The sequence below is a fragment of the Lathyrus oleraceus genome, chromosome 7 (genome assembly GCF_024323335.1).
Source record: "Lathyrus oleraceus cultivar Zhongwan6 chromosome 7, CAAS_Psat_ZW6_1.0, whole genome shotgun sequence".
Classification (NCBI taxonomy): Eukaryota; Viridiplantae; Streptophyta; class Magnoliopsida; order Fabales; family Fabaceae; genus Lathyrus; species Lathyrus oleraceus.
Genome location: NC_066585.1, coordinates 377,994,960 through 378,009,460, shown reverse-complemented (window position 1 = coordinate 378,009,460; position 14,501 = coordinate 377,994,960).

The following is a 14,501-nucleotide window of genomic DNA, read 5'->3' as shown; positions in this document are numbered from 1 at the left end:
TGGCAAAGCATATATACAATGATGTTTTCATTCAATTTTTTTGCATTGTTAAACATTTGTTTTTCCTTTGTTTTCACTTTTTGCTTTTCTTTATGAAATCAGTGATCACAAAAAACCATAAAAACAAAAAATAAAAGCAAACATTTTTCATCTGCATAATGATTTGCTTGTCTAAATTCTGAAGTTTTCTTTAACCAAAATCATTATGCAGGTTGATCCTAAAACCCATTGAACATAATGATCTAACGCCATCTCCCAATTTTGAATTCCCTGTATTTGAGGCAGAAGAAGATGACGTTGAAGAGATTCCTGATGAGATCACCCGTCTCCTTGAGCACGAAGAGAAGATCATTCAGCCGCATCTCGAAGACTTGGAAACAGTCAACTTGGGATCTGAGGATTGTGTTCGTCTGGTGAAGATTGGGGCACTTCTTGAAGGGTCTGTTAAGGAAGATTTGATCAGCTTGCTACGAGAATATTCAGATATCTTTGCTTGGTCCTATGAAGACATGCCGGGTTTAGATACAGATATTGTGCAACATTTCCTGCCTTTGAAGCCTGAGTGCGTGCCTGTGAAGCAGAAGCTCAGAAGAACTCATCCAGATATGGCAGTGAAGATCAAAGAGGAAGTTCAGAAGCAAATTGATGCGGGGTTTCTGGTGACTTCGACATATCCTCAATGGGTGGCCAATATTGTGCCTGTTCCTAAGAAGGACGGAAAAGTCCGTATGTGCGTTGATTACAGAGATTTGAATAAAGCTAGTCCAAAAGACGATTTTCCTCTACCACACATTGACATGTTGGTAGACAATACAGCTAAATTCAAAGTCTTTTCCTTTATGGACGGATTTTCCGGATATAATCAAATCAAGATGGCACCAGAGGATATGGAGAAGACAACATTCATCACACCTTGGGGAACATTCTGTTATCGAGTGATGCCCTTCGGTTTGAAGAACGCCGGAGCCACGTATCAACGAGCTATGACTACCTTGTTTCATGATATGATGCACAAGGAGATAGAAGTCTATGTTGATGATATGATTGCTAAGTCCCGAACGGAAGTGGAGCATATTGAGCATTTGTTGAGACTTTTCCAGCGTTTGAGGAAGTTCAAACTTCGTCTGAATCCGAACAAATGTACTTTTAGAGTCCGTTCCGGCAAGTTGTTGGGTTTTGTGTTAAGTGAAAGAGGTATTGAGGTTGATCCTGCCAAGGTCAAAGCAATACAAGAGATGCCTGCACCCAAAACTGAGAAGCAAGTCCGAGGTTTTCTTGGCCGCTTGAACTACATTTCCAGATTTATATCCCACATGACCGCCACGTGTGCGCCGATATTCAAGCTCCTCCGGAAAGATCAGTCTCATGATTGGACCGAGGATTGCCAGAAAGCTTTCGACAGTATCAAGGATTATCTGTCTGAACCTCCGATTTTGTCTCCGCCTGTGGAAGGAAGACCTCTGATTATGTACTTAACAGTTCTTGAAGACTCGATGGGTTGTGTACTCGGTCAACAAGATGAATCAGGGAAGAAGGAGTTTGCTATCTACTACCTCAGTAAGAAGTTTACTGATTGTGAGTCTCGGTACTCTACGCTTGAGAAGACGTGCTGTGCTTTAGCTTGGGCTGCTAAGCGTTTGCGCCAGTACATGATAAATCATACAACTTGGTTGATATCCAGAATGGATCCAATTAAGTATATCTTCGAGAAGCCTGCTTTAACTGGGAGGATTGCCCGTTGGCAGATGCTGTTGTCTGAGTATGATATCGAGTATCGAGCTCAGAAAGCTATCAAAGGTAGTATCTTGGCTGACCATCTAGCGCACCAGCCAATTGTAGATCATCAGTCTGTTCAGTATGACTTCCCGGACGAGGAAATTCTGTATTTGAAGATGAAAGATTGCGATGAGCCTACACTTGATGAAGGTCCAGAACCTGGTTCCAGATGGACGATGGTGTTTGATGGCGCTGTTAATCAATATGGAAATGGAATTGGGGCAGTGATCATTACTCCTCAAGGTTCACACATTCCATTTACAGCAAGGCTAACTTTCAAATGCACGAATAATATGGCGGAGTACGAAGCCTGTATTATGGGACTTGAAGAATGCATTGACTTGAGGATCAAGTATCTTGATGTCTATGGTGATTCAGCTTTGGTTGTCAATTAGATCAAGGGTGAATGGGAGACGAATCAACCAAGTCTCATTCCATACAGAGATTATGCAAGACGGATTTCAACTTTCTTCACAGAAGTTGAATTTTATCACATTCCTCGAGAGGATAATCGGATGGCAGATGCCCTTGCTACGCTTGCTTCCATGATTGTAGTCAGATGGTGGAACGATGTCCCCAACATTACTGTGATGCGCTTGGACAGACCCGCTCACATATTTGCAATCGAAGACGTGAAAGATGACAAGCCTTGGTACTTTGATATCAAGAATTTCCTCCAGAACCAGGTCTACCCACCTGGGGCATCTGTGAAAGATAGGAAAACTCTGAGAAGGTTGTCAGGCAGTTTCTACCTCAGTGGTGAAGTGCTGTATAAGAGAAATTTTGATATGGTTTTGCTCAGATGCGTGGATAGACACGAAGCAAACCTGTTGATGACTGAGGTCCATGAGGGTTCATTTGGTACTCATTCCAATGGACATGCCATGGCTAAGAAGATGTTGAGAGCAGGCTACTATTGGCTGACAATGGAGTCTGACTGTTGCAAGTATGTGAAGAAATGTCACAAGTGTCAAATTTATGCGGATAAGATTCATATTCCTCCGACACTCCTGAACGTGATTTCATCACCATGGCCTTTCTCTATGTGGGGAATCGACATGATCGGCATGATTGAGCCGAAAGCGTCCAACGGACATCGGTTTATTCTCGTAGCAATTGATTACTTCACCAAATGGGTTGAAGCCGCTTCGTACGCGAATGTGACCAGACAGGTGGTTGTGAAGTTTATCAAGAATCAGCTGATTTGCCGTTATGGTGTGCCAGAGAGGATCATTACTGATAATGGATCCAATTTGAATAACAAGATGATGGATGAGTTGTGCGCTGAATTCAAGATTGCACACCATAATTCTTCTCCCTACAGACCTAAGATGAATGGGGCTGTTGAAGCTGCTAACAAAAACATCAAGAAGATTATCCAGAAGATGACTGTCACGTACAAAGATTGGCATGAGATGCTGCCATTTGCTTTGCATGGATATCGTACGTCTGTACGCACTTCAACAGGGGCAACCCCTTTCTCTCTTGTTTATGGCATGGAAGCCGTTCTCCCAGTTGAGGTGGAGATCCCATCAATGCGAGTCTTGATGGAAGCCAAGTTGACTGATGCTAAATGGATTCAGAGTCGTTATGACCAGTTGAATTTAATTGAAGAGAAGAGATTAACTGCCATGTGTCATGGTCAGTTGTATCAGCAGAGAATGAAGAAAGCATTCGATAAGAAGGTCAAGCCTCGTGTGTTCCGAGAAGGTGACCTTGTGCTCAAGAAAGTTTTGTCTTTCGCGCCCGATTCCAGGGGCAAGTGGACTCCAAACTACGAGGGTCCATATGTTGTTAAGAGAGCCTTTTCAGGCGGTGCTTTGATGCTTACAACAATGGATGGGGAGGATTTCACTCGTCCTGTGAATTCAGATGCAGTTAAGAGATACTTTGCCTAAAAAAAAAAAAGTATATGCAAATGAAAAAAACAGAATAGCTCGCTAAGTTGAAAACCCGAAAGGGCGGCTTAGGCAAAAATGAGCGTCTCGGTGGAGAACCCGCAAGGGTAATCCAGGCAAAAATTAGAGACTTGAAAAAAAGAAAATATATTTGCATCCCGCTAGATTGAGTACCTCACTCTGGGGCAATCTAGGCAAAAATTAGGGATTTGGCAAGTAACTGCATCCTGACAAGACTTTCTGGTTCATCAGTCGTCTTTTCGTCAGAAGATTCTCGATTCGTCGTCAACTGAAGCTTCGGATACATCGAGATTCAAATTGGTAGAGAAAGGATCATTATGTTCAATGTAGCCCTCTTCCAATATATATCACTGATTTCAAATTTGTACAGATCTATGGAGTCTTGCCATTTGCAGGCTACCATTCCATCAAATCAATTTGAGCTTTTTATCCAATTATTTGCACTCTTATTTGTTTCAATTCAACAAATGTTTTGCATGTTTTAATTGATAAAATGTCATTGTTTTAAACAATCAAATTTTTCAAAATATTGTTTTAAACAAAGTGAACATTCACAAGATTGAAAGGATACTTAAGAATATCTCAGTGCTCTCCCGAGGGTGGCATGATTTCCAACAGGTAAGACATTTGTTCATATTCCTGGTTTGGTGGTATCTTCTTTTCTTCAGATCTTTGTTGGGGTTGTCCCTCAAACAAAGTTGTTGTTGGGGTTGTTCCCCAGTACAGTCGCAAGTGGAGTGTTGTTGAAGACTTCGTTTTCTCCAGCAGCAATTTTCCCCCAGCATGGGTGTTTTCTTGTAGAAGTTTCGGCGGTTGATGGTTTGTCATCTTGGTGCCCCGTCACTTTCTCCAGTGGGTCGTATGCCCCAGACTTTATTTGTCTCCTCAGCGCAGTCATGGGTATAACTATTGATTGATATTCCCCTCAGAGTCGCGAGTAGAGCTGTTATTGATATCCCCATCGGATTTGCGAGCAGAGTTGTTGTCACTCTTCCCAGTGCAGTTGCCAGCGGAGTTGTCTGATCCCTCAGCACGATCGTTTTCTTTTTGAAGACTCGGTAAGTCAGCGGTTTGATACCCGGTACTTTACCTTTTCCCCGACAAAGTCGTCTGCGGAATTGTTGCTATCTCTCCATCAGAGTTTTTTTTTCCTCAGCAAAGCAGGATTTATTTTCCTACTCAGTGGTTGATTTGGGTTGACATCCCAGTATATTTCAACCATCTTTTCCTCAGCCTAGTCTGCAGAATGTTTGTTGTGGCAGCTTCGCCTGTTGAATACTCTTTCAATCCCCAGTATGGTCGGATGATGGCTTTGGCCTCCAGTGAACGGATTGATTTCCTGACTGTTTGTGATCTCCAGTAGAATGGCTTATATTGCAGAATCTACTTGTTGTGATCAGTTTGTTGTGTATTCTCCCCAAGTGGAGTGGTTCGTCGCAGAATCTATTTGTTTGATTTGTCCTCCCTCAGTGGTTTATCCCCCAAGAGAGTAGCCGACAGCTTTCCCCAGTGGAGTCGCCACTTTTCTGTAGCGGTGTATTCGTCGCTATATGATCTATCGATTAAACCATAAGCAAGAGATACATTGAAATTTCGAGTCGCCACCGCACTTTTATTTATCCAAAGGACTGGCTAAAAAGCGAACAAAAGCCTAAGAAGTTTTACACGTAGAAAACTAATAAAAAGATCAGAGAGTCTGGGTAAGGGGTAAATTACGCAATGGGAAGGTGTTAGGCACCCATCACGTCCTTGGTACTCCTAGGGAGCCCTTTTCACACTTGTTGTACTAAATTGTTATTTGTTATGACATAAGTATTGTGCAAACATGATTGGGATGATGAGAAAAGAATATACATTTTTTATTGGGTTTGAACGGATGAACCCGCTGCCTACGTACCTTCCATCAAAGGTAAGGATCAAAACGCCGTAGTTCGGCTAAAAGATTTCCAAAAGTTGGTGGATTCAGTTTTAAACACAAGCACTGAGGCTTTTCATTATCAATGGGAGAACACTCGACCAAAAACAACATCCACCATGCGAGGATAGCTTCGACGTACTAGAGGGGTTAGCCCTGTTTTCAGTACGGAAGTCTTACTGTCGACTCACTAAGGATAGGCAAGATTTACATCAACCACAATGATAATTGAAACCTATGGCTAATGCATGAAAAGATTAACAATGGACAAAGCCAAAACAAGTGAATGAGTGAAGTTAATTGATTGTGATTGTGAAAATAGAGTCAAAGTATGATTAAGATTGATTTGAAGAAGTGTTATGAAAATGGAGTTTGAAAAAAAGTCAAGGACTTGGGGTCCAGGTTTTTGGTTTGAAAACATGAAGATGTTTGCACAATATCTACGTCAAGTTTGAAATCAAAGTGTGAAAAGGTTTAGGACATAATGAGGATGAATGGATGAAGATGGATTGTAAAACTTCTTAGAAGGTTCACTTCTTGAAATCATATAGGAGATGATTCAAGTGTGTCCTTTGGAATAACAATGGATAATAACAAACAAACAAGAAAGTCAAAAAGCGGATACCGGATGCCAATCACTGGGCTTATACCAATCTCCTAAAACAGAACGGGATATCAGAGGCCACTCAATGGACTTACACTAATCTCCTTAATCAAAGAAAAAAAAGGCGGATACCGGATACCAATAGATGGATTTACACCAGTCTCCTAAAACAGAAATGGATATCAGATGCCACTCAATGGTCTTACACTAATCTCCTAAAACAAAATGAAACTTGGATACCGGATGCCAATCTGTCTGGACTTATACCAATATCCAACATATGATCATAGGAAAGCAAATGCCAACTTGCAGGGACTTACAGTTGCATCCTCACATAAACAAAGAAAAGCAAAACATGGAAGTCAGATGCCAATCTGTCTGGGCTTACTCTAACCTCCACAGTATGGTCCTAGGAATACAAATGCCAACTTGCAGGGACTTACAGTTGTATCCTCACATACAAACAAACAAAGCAACATGTGATCATAGGAAAGCAAATGCCAACTTGCAGGGACTTACAGTTGCTTCCTCACATACAATCAAATGCATCAAGCAAAGATAAGATGAGTGGCCAAGGTGATGGTCTTATACTCACTTCCATATCATAGGAACAATGGCCAAAGAAATGGACTTACAATTGTCCTCAATGGGTAAACAACAATGATAAGTCATAAAGACAAATGAGATGATTATGTATTGATGAGCAATAAATGAGGATGAGTGCACAAAGCATGCAAGCAAACATGTATATATGAAGCAATTAAGCAATCAATGAGAATCAAACAGCACACTCTATAGCCAAACAAGGAGGCTCACACAAGAGGGTTAGGCACTGAGGCCAACTGGAATAGGGTAAAAGATTTGCTCTTAACCTTGCCATTGAGAGGCTAAGGTGAAGCAGATGAAAGGAGATGAGGGGTGTGCCTCATTGCTCTTATCCCTGATCAGGGAGAGCATATCAGAAAGTGTGGGAGTTCAGAAAGTAGGAACTCTCTCCACATATGACTCTATAGATCTTGGGTTTTTATCTCAATGCTACAACCATGTAATGGGAGCAAGGAGAAGACTCACTGAATAGTAGGGGATAGGCTGCTTATCCCTTTGATCTACCAATTGCCTTACTTGAAGGACTTTTCCTGCTTGGGACAAAATTTAAACACACACAAGCATTGCCTCTTAAGGAGGACTTCAGACAATTTGCCCGGCCAAGTAACAGGCCGGGTCTCCAGACTACATGAAGAAAGAGGGATTACCTCAAAGCAAATTGCTAAATAGCAAAGCAAAGCAAGTTCAAAGAACTTAAGCAACTAAAAGGGTACCTGAAATAGTCAAACAGATCAGCACACAGTTCAACAGTTTAAAACAAAAGTGAGAATAGAATTAACAGTCAAAACAGACAGGCAAATGTGCAAAGCACAAGGAACAAGGCTTATGAGCCAATCAACCTACAAAACAAAGAGGTTAGCACATGATAAACAATCAAGCTTAATCACATTTGGATGGTTTCTTTGAAGCACTATGCTTAACCTGAAACAAATGAACTCAACATAAGCCCAAAAGACCACTATGGCAAGCCTAGGGTCAAAAACAAATAAGAAATCCAAAACAGCAAATCATATTCAATCAAAATCAAAATCAATCATTTGAGAGGCAAGCACAATTGGTTTCAAACTCATATCATGCATCATCATCATTTTATAGACCAAAGAAGGTAAGGCATGGCAAATGAAAGCACACAAGAGGTCAACAGCAAGACCAAGCTCAAAAGCAAGCATAATCAATTCCAAAAATTATGAAATAATTCATACTCAATCACAATCCATAACATAGCATGCATATAAAATTTCAGCTCAATTGGATCATGGGAAGATAGTCAAATAAAATCAAGAAGTCAACACATTTTCAAGTGTGCACAAAAGAGTCAACAAAACATGTGTCATCTTCAAAAAATCATAACAAAATGAAAACAGATGAGAAATGGATGGGATTAACACCAATACAAAGCTCAAGATGTCTAGTATGCACATATGAAATTTCATGATCATACAATAAGATATGAGAATTTCACAAAGGATTTGGCAACATGTATCACATAAAGTCAACAATTGACTAGGCAGGGAAGAAAAATTCCAAACAAATCAGAAATGGCATAATTAATTCCAGGAAAATTCATACACAAACTAGACATATGAGAGAACAATCATGCAAAATTTCACATTATTTGGAGGCCAGGAAGCATGTGAACAAAAATCATGAACTTGCATATCATTGGTGTGACACAAATTGTCACACCCCACTTCAAGAATTTGTATCTAGCAAACCACAAATGATAAATGCACAAAATCTACATCAAAACAAAGATGAATGAGTCTAGTTTCACCACAAAAAATTTCAGGGGCATTGGATGCATCATCATTATTTCACAAAAGGATTGGCAAAAGGTATCAAATAAGCATACATGACAAGAAACCTAAAGCCATTTAAAATCCAGCCAATCAAAAATTCAGCAAAAATCATGATTAAATAATAGACATTCATGTGAAAATGATGGAAAAAAAATCATGAATTTTGGAGTTAAAACGAGTGAGAAATGAATTTTGGAAGTTGAGTAACAATTTGTGATAACATGAGCAAAATAACATGGAAGGATGGTCAAACACGGTTGACCGATGGCAATGTGGTAAATAAGCGTTTCATTAATCAAAACGCCCCGTTTTGAATGGACACGGGAAATGTTATCATTGGTCACTTTTGAATGGAACAGTAACACGCACAGAAAACCAACAACAACAGCCAATCGAATTTCATGTTTCTGGGCAGGCTAGGGTTTTGTTCAACAGCATCATGTGTTCATCATCAATGTTCATCATCAAACAAACAATTTCAAATAGAATCATTCACACAGCATGGCAATGGAAATGGTGGTATCATGCAACAAAAATAACCAACACACACGCATACATGAAGCTGGGGTTTCTGGAAAAAATAATAGGGTTCATCACAACAGCAAACATTCATCACCTTCATGCAATCGATCAAAAAATTTTCGCCCAGAAACAACAATTGATTATACCATTCGACCAAACAAACTTCAAACATTACAAATCCATAAGCCAAAGGCATTGAAATACATTGAACAGCATGCATCGAGTACAATCAACAATGAACACAAAACTTCATTTCCAGATATTTCATGCAATACTCAATCATTTCAAGCAAACTATAGTTCATTAGAATCAGCAAGTCAAGGACTACTCATGGCATAGCAAAAATTTGAGAAAAGGAGAACTCGAAATCTCACTTGATTTGGAAGAAATGGGAGAAACAGCTGTTGTTTTGATGATACAGCTCGAAACAGATGAAGATAATGCTTTGAAATGATGAATCCTTGAGGTAGATTAGCTCAATGATGCTTGGAACCCTTCACAGCTCGATTTGCCATTGTTGGATCTTGGTGAAAACAGAACGTGAAAGTGGTTGTACAGCTGGTGCTTGATGCTACAAATTGCTTCTAAACGATGTCCAGGTGATGAATCAACCAAGAGTAGCTCGTGTGGTTCTGAAGTTTTGAGCAGAAAATGCAAAAGTGCAAAAATGCAAAAATGAGAGAGTGAAGGTTTTCTGATCGTGGAGGCTGTGTCTCTAGGGTTCAAAATGCAGAAAATGACTTTATATTGGTCTGTTTAAGGTTACTTAATAACATGCTAAGCTTGCTTAACTTAATGAAGCCAATTTGCATTTTGCTAAGTTTGGAAAATATGGAAGTGGAGGGTGTGAGGTCTGCACGATTTGGGCTTCAAAACAGGCTGCCAATGACCATTATGTTTGTTGTTTTATGTCTGCTCATGAAGTGCTAAGTTTGTTTACTTTAATGAAGCCATATGCAAGTTTACTTATTTTGACCAAGTTGGCAAGGAGGTGCATGGTCTGCCCGAGTTTGGGCCTCAAACAAGTGTCAAATGTCATTCTAAACAAACTCCAATTGGCCAAAATGAGTAAAAATCAATAAATCAAAAAGTCAACTTTTGGTCAAACTTGAATTTTAAATGAAACAAGTCAAAAAATGCCATTTTGATTGGCAAGGTTTTGGTTCATGAAATTTATATTTTTGGAAAGAGGGGATGAAATGTGGTTTGTAGGAAAAAACCCCACCAAATTTGGCCTTGTGGTTCATGAGATATGGCCTTTTGAAGTTCACAAATTTTTGAAATTGAATTGATCATATCTTGCAAACCATACATGGGATTTGGGTGTTCTTGGACTTTTTGAAAATGGGAGAACAAGATCTTCAACTTTCATGTTGGGCAAAAATTCATTTGGAGCTTGTATCATGATGTAAGTTGAGGATCAAGAAGTTTCCATTTTTGGCAGTTGAAATTACAGGTCCACTTTCTATTTTGGGAAATTTCTGATTTTGCTTCAAATTCTTCCATGATGAGGTTTGGCATGATATATGAGGCTTGTATGGACATGAATGAGCTCCTTCAAATCAATTCCATCCATCAAATCATTGATTAAATCCACAGTTGACCAAGTTTGACTTTCTATTGACTTTCCTAGGGTTTTTGCATGATTGAACCACTTCTGATGAATTCCAAACCCTAATTCCTTGAGAACTTGATTCCAAATGATGTCATAAGATGTATGAACTCTTGATTATTGATCATGGTGCCCAAATTCTGCAAGAATGGCCACCATCCACTGCAATGACTGACTGTGGACTGTCTTTGACCTAGTTGCTGATGATTGCTTCAACTGCAAGCAACAAGGTTAGACTGACAATATTTTTGTACTTTTTGGTTAGTAAACATGTGAAAAGCAAAGATATACAAATGCAAGACATGCTTGGTGATCAAGAACCAACTCACAAAGCAACCTACCCACTAGGAGGGAAACTAGGGCATGCAGTGATCCTTGAGGCCATGATATGATATGATATGGGCCATGAGGGATCTTAGGGCCCAAAATTGGGGTCTTACAGTATCTTTTGGAGTCCTTAGGATGTGACTGAAGAGCTAGCTGTTGAACTTGCTGTTGATTACCTAGGAGTGTCACAGGGTCAGGCATAGTCACATGTTCGTAGCTGTAGGGGGTCGTATTACAAGTTGGAGTGGTTATATGATTTATTCGTACATCATAGGGCTGCTTCCAGCTGGGCATATGCGACTAGAGCATATCTATTGATGTTGGTGAGTTCCACCATATTTGCTGATAAGACCTTTATACTTGTAGAGGCACGATACCTCCTCCTGTTTAGGGACTTGGATGGATGTTCAGGATATGGTTGGGGAGCAGCTGCACTAGTTACCCTCTACTGATATCTTGGAGATGCGTCCATGTACAGTTGCAAACAGCTCGGTGGATATCCTACTCTCCTACAGGTATATAATTTAATTTTGTTAATTAAGTGTTGGATTCATTTTATAAAATATGGTAACTTAATTTGTTTTATTTATTATGTTTGTATTTTATAACAGTGTTGGATTCACGAGTATTTTCCAACTGTTGGAAAAAGAGGGGAGAATTGGAAACCTGCTGAAAACTGTGGTCTTCCCCGAGCGATGAGATGCTCGTATAGACAGGGAGTCCTGAAGGTCGATGATTTACGACCTATTTTGGACGAGCTGACACCTACCGACGTCATCTGGCGACCATTTGAGGATCATAGAGCATGGCGTGTATTTGATGAGATATGTCTTTACAGGGGTTGTTTGAAGTGGGGTGAAACAGTTGTTCCATACTTGCCTGATAGATGTTTACGTCAGTTCGGGTATAGGCAGTATGTTCCATCCCCACCTCTGGATTGTATGATGGCGACGGATATTGATGTTGATTGGATCAGTTACCATCAGAGTGTTATCGCTGTGATCGGTTCATCTACCGTGGCCACCACTCCATCTGAGGTAGAAGACGGTTATCTGGAGTGGTATTATCGTGTTTCCCATCCACGGTTGGTCCCTCCCCATCGTGACGCTCCTAGAGAGGTACCCGTTCCTGTATATGACGTCGGGCCATCTGATCCTGATTGGGCTCGTGTATCTACATTGATTCATCGCTATTTGAGACAGGTTAATGCCGAAGACGAAGATCCACAGTTTTCTGATTTATTTGAAGCTTTGCATATTTCTCGTTCACATTGATTATATGTATTAAGCTTTGAATATAATAGACATAATAATATAGAATTCATGTTTTGATTACATATTTATGTTTTGATTACATAATCATGCTAATACAGGTGTAAGTAATTGCCAATGTTGCATACGTCCTGCAAATCCTAGCATCCAAGTAGTTGCTATATGAGAACGAAATTTCTTCCAATCTAATGTGACCGGTGGCAATGGAAACCCCTCTTTCATGTTAACCTGATAAAGTAAAATAATTAAAAGATTAAGTCATATAACATAAAATATTAACTGAAATAATTAAAAAATTTAGTCATATAAATACGTACCTGAACCCAATGATTGTGGTTAACAAAACCAATGCAATAAATAGAGACATTTGGTGAATGTGAACTTGTCATCGGAAAGAAAGTGATGCACGGATTGCCTAAACAGACAAGTACAACATTATAGCGATTCGCTATCAAGTAACCCATATCTGGTAGACTCATCCATTTTTCAGGTGGCTGTGAACCAAACGATTCTATCATCAAAGATTCTCTCACTGCTGACAACCGATTAGAAAATAACTTGTCATACAAAGTTGACCTATCCTTGTCTATTATTTCCAACCCCAACTCTCTGCGAACCATTGGCCAACCATCCTCACCATATCCATGCAATGATGCAATGACTCTAAATCCACAATTACCATCTGATTCAACATTAACTATATCTTCAATGTATGACCTAATATGATTAGGAAATTGAAGAATGAATTGTGGTTGCTTCTTTGATAATTTGATCTTCTTCGAAGTCTGTGATGGTTGAGATTGCCTTTGTGAAGATTGAGATGCCTTATCAACATACTCATGATACGAAGGGTCCCTATAAACATCATAATCTGCTGGTTTTTTCCCTTTCTTCTTCACTCCTCCTTTGGTTTTTATTTTCTCAGGTGGTGGACACAATGTTGTCATTGTTGGGTATGCTAGTTCACATACCCTACTCCTTAATGCCCTTTTCCCAATAACATCTAATGACCTAAATCGTCTCCACAAATCATCCATTGCAGAAGTCATATCCACCTCAGATCCATCATCTTCACCTACCTCTAACTCAACTTCCATAGTTAGTTTCCTCCAATGAACATGAACAACATCAATGGGTATCGGTATACCACCTACTCTGTATCTTCGTAACTCACAAGCACAAGGTAACCCATAAGATGTTCTAAGAGTACAACCACATATTTGCCTGTTAGTTCCAACATAATCAACTCTCAATAACTCTTCAGCAATACGTCTCAAAGCAGCTCGAGATACGGAACCACGCAAATAACCATAAAAGGGACTTACGTGCGCGTGCTCAACTTCGTAAAAACTCTTTTGAAATGAAACTCTAATGTTTCCTAGTTGTAACCTCAAGTTGTTATTCATGGCTTCCCAACATTTGACCATGTCACCTATACTGTTTCCTAACATCTGCTTTAACTTCCAATGAGCAGATTCAACCCTAAAAATATCAGATATAAAAAATACCATTAGATATTGAAAATATCAAATATTAAAAATACCAGATATTGAAAATAACACATAAAAAATACATAGAAATAATATCAGATATAAAAATAACACATACAAAATTATAAGACGTACCGATTAGTCGTTGTGTTACCCAAATGTAGCACTCGATTAATCCATGCTCCAACCAAATCTATGCCTATGTGGAGTCAACCATGTGTCTTTCACATAATTAATAAATCCACTATAATCAACACATGCTTGCTCAAGTTGATGCAACCGCTGACCATACTCAACCTCATCACTAGCCCAGACAACTTCCATCCATAATGTGTCTATCGTCTTTTGCAGGTCATTCACCACATGTTGTTTGCATTTGGCACCAACGTTTTTGTTAATGTGAAATCTACATAGCAAATTAATCGAGTTGGGAAACACAACTTCAATTGCTTTCATCAAAGCAAGATCTCTATCTGTCAAAATCACTTGTGGACACATGTCTTTCTTCACAAACAACTCTTTTAATTTCTCCAATATCCAGCAAAAATTCTCTGTTTGCTCAGACTCCATATACGCAAATCCAACAGCAAAAGTCAACTCAGTCGATGTCATGCCAACAATTTCAAACAAAGGTTGTCTATATTTATTTGTCTTGTAGGT